The sequence below is a fragment of the Nannospalax galili genome, unplaced genomic scaffold, assembly GCF_000622305.1.
Source record: "Nannospalax galili isolate Female #2095 unplaced genomic scaffold, S.galili_v1.0 scaffold510, whole genome shotgun sequence".
Classification (NCBI taxonomy): Eukaryota; Metazoa; Chordata; class Mammalia; order Rodentia; family Spalacidae; genus Nannospalax; species Nannospalax galili.
In genome coordinates, this window is record NW_008329677.1 from 543,033 (window position 1) to 548,736 (window position 5,704).

General features: G+C 44.4%; 1 pseudogene; it reads right to left on the minus strand.

The window, feature by feature from the left end:
* Nucleotides 1-3,935: 3,935 nt before the first annotated feature.
* Nucleotides 3,936-4,742, minus strand: LOC103740736 (annotated as a pseudogene).
* Between the last annotated feature and the right edge of the window lie 962 nt (nt 4,743-5,704).

The window sequence follows — 5,704 nt, forward strand, 5'->3', positions numbered from 1 at the left end:
GAGGAGAGGAGGGGGGAGGGAGGGGAGGGAGAGGAGGGGAGGGGAGAAGAGAAGGGAAAGGAAGGGAAAAGGGAGGGGAAAGGGAAGGAGAGGGGAGGAAAGGGAAGGAGAGGAGGAAAGAAAAGAGGAAAGGAAAAAGGAAAGAAAATGGAAAAGGAAAGGGAAGGAAGGAAGGAAAGGAGGGAAAGATGAATAACACAAAACCCACAACTAGCCAATGTGCATAAAATAAGAGATTGCAGACAGCCTATCCCTGAATAGGACACCTGTTTCAAACTTCTGTTTCCCAAGGCTCAGGAATCATTGGGGAACAGGAGAGAGAAAGATTCTAAGAGCCAGAGGTGGTGAATGACCACAAGGAAACAGTCTTCCAGACAGCCAGTCATTTAATCAATGAGCTCACAGCAATGGTGACAGCATGCACAAGTCCCATGCAAGCTCAAACCAGACAAAATCCCAGCATACATGTGGGAAAGTAGAAAAGAAACCCCAACCTAAGGAACTTTTGACAATTTATGGCTTCTGAAGACAGTCTCTTACAAAGATGGGACTCTAACATAGGTTAACCAGGCTCAAGGATGCACACAAACTGAGTACATTAAATTGGGTGGTTGGGTGGAGGGCAGTAAGGCAAGGTGTGGATAGGTGAGATCTAAATACTATCAAATCATATGACAATCACAAAAATTTAATAAAAAAATTAAAAAGAGTGAATTTCAGAGCTCTCTTAAGCGCTTTTCAATCTTTTAAATTTGAAATTATACCTGGACAGAAGGTACCCCAAATTCCTCAAATTTTTAACTTCACTAACAATCTCATCCTCTGTTACAGATGCTTTCTCATTCACAATCACTAAGCTCCAGTGACCTCTTTTTTGGGGTCACTAACAATCTCATCCTCTGTTACAGATGCTTTCTCATTCACAATCACTAAGTTCCAGTTCCAGTGACCTCTTTTTCGGGGTGGTATTTTGTTGCTAAAGACTGAATCCAGAATGAACCTGTTAAATACTTTCCCACTAAGGTATCCCCTAGCCCCTTCCCGCCCCCCCCCCCCACCGTTACCTATTTTTACTTTTTAGAGGTATTGATTTCAAGACTGAAAAAAAAAAAATTCCTAACCACTGCAACTGTAAAATCTCAACTGCCTGTGGGTTTCACAACACATCTCTGCTGTCTTATCTTCCCTACGACGCTCCACATTCTTCATCATCAGTTGTTCTTTAAGACTCTTCTTCACTTTCTTACCTTTACCTTCACCATTCTCTCCCTAGGCATCTCTTCTGTTGCTACTGCTGCCTTTGAAATAGTTAAATCCAGCCTTGCTCACTCCTGAGTCCCAGAACTATATTATCAATAACCTAATTATTTTTCATGGACATTCCTAACTTGACCAAAATTCAGATCACTCCCCCTTCAAACCATTTCTTATATTTCAATCACTGAAATCCCTAACCACTCATTCTAGTTCAGAATTACAAGGCTGATTTTCCTCCTTCACTCCTGATCGCTGAGGGCTGAGCCTACTAGTGGCTACATATGTGCTGTAGAGGTTAGTATTAATACCACCATCCAGCCTCTTGCTGGATTGTAGTCAAAGCCCCTCAAATCCCTTCATGACCCTGGGGTAGCTTATTTTCTGTCTCCCTCCCACCACTTCTCCATCTCTCTTCACACTTGTTATACTTCTTTTTCACCGGGTACCAGGCACATCATGTGGCCTCATTCTGTTATTTCTCTTCACATGCTTGTTGCTCTGTCTGCCCTTCCCTAGCCCTCCTTCTGATGATCCTACTTCTCTCCTAAGACTGAGCCTAAATATCACTTTCATTATAGTCCTTCCTTATCTTTCCTGCCAGATTTAACTGAAACAGATTTGATTCTTTGTGCCTCCACTAGCACTTGATTTAAACCCTTGTTTTAGTGCTATCTGCAAACTATCAAGTAGCCTGGTTAGTGACATATCTGTCTCTCCTTCCACACTTTTGACCTCTAGGAGGTAAGGCTATGTGTAATCCTTTAAAGTTTCTGGCAACTCCTAAGCACATGGTAAGCTGTCAACAAACCTTTCAGACTGACTTTTGTTTCTGTCTGCCACTATTATGCCAGTTGCTCTGAAACATTGTCACCAAATCTGGCACTATTATTTTGAAATGTCTTTGATTGTAGAACAATTAATTATAGCTCTACCCTCTTTCTTTAGCTTCTACTTTGTTTCCTGCCTCTGGTCTATCCTGTCAAGGCATCTTTGCACTACACTGACCTTTTTCTTGACCTCTTTTGTGGTTTTTTCCTCCTCCCTTTCTATCCTTTCTCCCTGTTGTCCTTCTTCCTTTCAATCTTCCCTCTCTTCTGTGGTCTTGAAACAGGGTCTTGCTATGTAGGCCAGGTTGGCCAAAAACTCGTGTAGTCCAGATCCAGTTCTCCAGCCTCTACCTCCTAAATTATGGGATCTAGATTATAAGCATGGCCTGCCTTCTTCTCTGGAATTTGACCTGAACGAGGTCAATTTGACCTTCTGAAAGAGTTCACCATTGCAAGGATAGGTAGAAATAACAATTCAAATCTCTTCAAAGATTTTCATCCTATTCCATTGTGACAGGATAGTAAGGACTGGAAATAGGTACTTCAAGATTAACATGAAAATCTAATGAAAAAAGCATGAGGGAGTATGGGGCAAACTAAAAATGGGAGAGGCAGGGAACTATAAAGGGCCATACACATCAATGGCAGGATGCTTTTCGGGCTCTTTCTTCAGTTCACTAGCCCGCTCTCATTCTTTGGAGTACTCTTCCTCTCTATATTTCTAATGGGTCCCCAGAACACAAAACCCTGAAATCAAATGCCCTCTTAACTTATACCCTTATACCCAACCACAGCTCCTGAACATGTTTTCCTGACATGGTGGGCTTTTTCACTGTTCCTCTGACCTCTATGGCTAACTTAAGACATGACTTTTTCTCCTTCTCCCTCCTGGCAGCTGCTGGGATTTTTTTTCAGCTTGTTTATATTGTTGTTTTTCTTTCAAACTCTAATAAGCTGTCCTCAAGCTTCCTTCTGAACCGGTTTTTAAATTCTTTTCTTCATGAGATGAAGCAGCCAAAAAGGGAACTCCAGTTTCTCTAGTCACCATTCTTCAGCTCCTGCCAGGTGATCCATTCCTGCACTAGGGATACCCTGTAAGCCCTGGCTTACAGAGTATCTACTAGAAACTAACTTGTAGGCAAGAACAATGAGACTCAAGAATGGTGAGCAGGGGCTCAGTGGTTAATAGCATTGACTGCTCTTGCAGAGGATCCAGGTCCAATTCCCAGTACCCACATGGCAGCTAACAACCCTCTGGAACTCCAGTTCCAGGGGCTCTGACACCCTCTTCTGGCCTCCACCATCATTGCTTGGGGTGCACCTGCATACATGCAGGCATAACACTCATACACATAAATAAACAAACTTTGATTTTTATCTTTTTGAGACAGGGTCTCATTGTAGCCCCAGTTGTCCTGGAACTCACTATGTAGCCCAGGCTAGCCTTGAATTCACAAAGATCCTCCTGCCTCTGCCTCCCAAGTGCTGGGATTAAAGGCGTGTGCCACCACCCCCGGCCAAACTTTTTTTTTTTTTTCAAAGAAAAGTCATCAGCTTTAGACAGGGAACAAACAGGGCCAGGCAGACAACTTAGTCCCAGGATCTTGATTCCTGGGGGCCAAGCTACAATAAACACAAATGGAGTACAAAGAAGGAGCAGTTGTCAGATTTGGTCTTGAAGATAGAAGTGGGAAGTGGTGATCTTGGGAGGGGAACAGCAGGAATTGAATTTTGAGGGCAGCCTGTGTTACGTGGTTGGGAAGGAAAGACATGCAGACTCTCCCTAATGCTGAGGCAAAGGAACTTGGCTCAGTCTCCTGCTCCCACTATGCTGGTTGACTCCTCAACCTTTCAGTGACCCAGAGGCTGTTCCTGGTTAAGCCTCTGGAAGAAGCTTTTGCCAAACTCATAAGTGCTGATCACGATGGCCCACAAGGGAGTAGCCTTGATGATCCTTGGGAGGAAACCTGCAGAGTCCTTTGGTGCCTGATTCAGCCCTGATTCCCCAAAGCAGGAGCTGGGTGTTGTCAATTCGTGGGAGCGTCACTCCTATGGTCTTCACAGTTCCCAGTGTGACCTGCAGCTGCATCTTCACTACATCAAAGAGTAGGTTAGGGTCGCATCCACTGTTCCTGAGATGCCACCAGTCACAAAGCTGAAGCCCATGAATGTCTGGTCTTTTTTCTCAGCCCACTCAGCCAGCTCTTCAGCAGTTCATAGTTGAACCAATACAGAGCTGAGAAGAGCACATCTTAAAGGACTGTGGGACCCCAGCTGAGTCACAGTGAGCACCAGGCCCTCAGCCACCAAAGCTGGAAATACAGGTGGCTAGTTGCCAGTATGACACGTGCTGAGCCTGCAGCTTGGTCTGCACAAGGTCCAGGGGGCTAATCACTGTCAGAGGACCCATGAGGGCCAGGGCACCAGCAGCTGTGGGTGAGTAAAGGTTAGAGGTCAGGGTTCTGCCACTTAAGACAACCTTGAGTTCATCATAGGCAGTGAAGCAGACGATGGTGGCTGGTATAGTCATCACCAGGGTGGCTACGAGTCTGCTCTACAGGGTCCTGATACTTTCATGCCTCACAATCTTCACAAAGGCGTCTATAGCGCAAGTGAAGCAGGAAGGATCCTGAAACCACATACCACAGGGAGGACCATTTGGACACAGATACAGGGAGGGGCTCCAAGACATCATTGCAGTGAAGGAGGCACTTCCCTGGGGATTGTAGAGTGGAGGGTGATTTGGTGTAAGAGATTCCAGAATCTCAAGGGAGGTGTCAGTTTCCTGGCTGAGATCCTCTGAGACTACAGGTGGACCTTCACCACATCCAGGGGTATCAGAGCCACAGCCACAGCCCCCGAGGCCACCATTTGTTGAAGGAGGCTAGTGCCCCCAGGTTCCTGATCATTCAGCTTAGGCCTTAAATCCAGGCTCTAAGCTGGTCCTTGTGTGATATGACAGCAGGGTCCTAGTGCAGGGTCTGTGCCTTGCACGGCAGCCCACAAATACTTTTAATAAGACAGGTTAGCAAAGTTGTTCAAGGTCATCTACGCAGTTGGCAGCACCCTTTTGAGTTTACTGTGTTTTCACTTTTCATCATCTCTATGAAGAGAGCTTTACACATCATCATGCACAATGCTGAAACAGTCTCCAATAAAAGGCCATTTCACAACCCTAGCTCATCTTATCTAGAGCCAGTCATTGTTCCAATTTTTGATTACCGAATGTATTATATTTTTCTATGTTTGCTAAGTAGGTTTTTATGCATTGTAAATGATGCAGAAGAACAATGTCTCACATATGGGAACTAACTAAACATCAGTCCTTATTCTGCCAGATAATTGCAAAATAATAAACACCTGGAAAAAAATCAGCTATAGAAAAATCAGTTTTCTATGCTCTATTGTCTTCAATAACATCGAGTTTGATTAACGTGGGAGAAAAGAGCTGAAATGAGAAAAAGGAAGAGGGTTATTTACATCCTGGTTTGTTTGTGGGTCCTCAAAGAGGCTACAATACAGCACAATTTCAATGACTGTCACAAAATTGGTAGTTCTCAGCAGCACCTAAGACTCTCCATTGACCTGATTGTTCCTGGAATACATTATAAAAGAAAGAT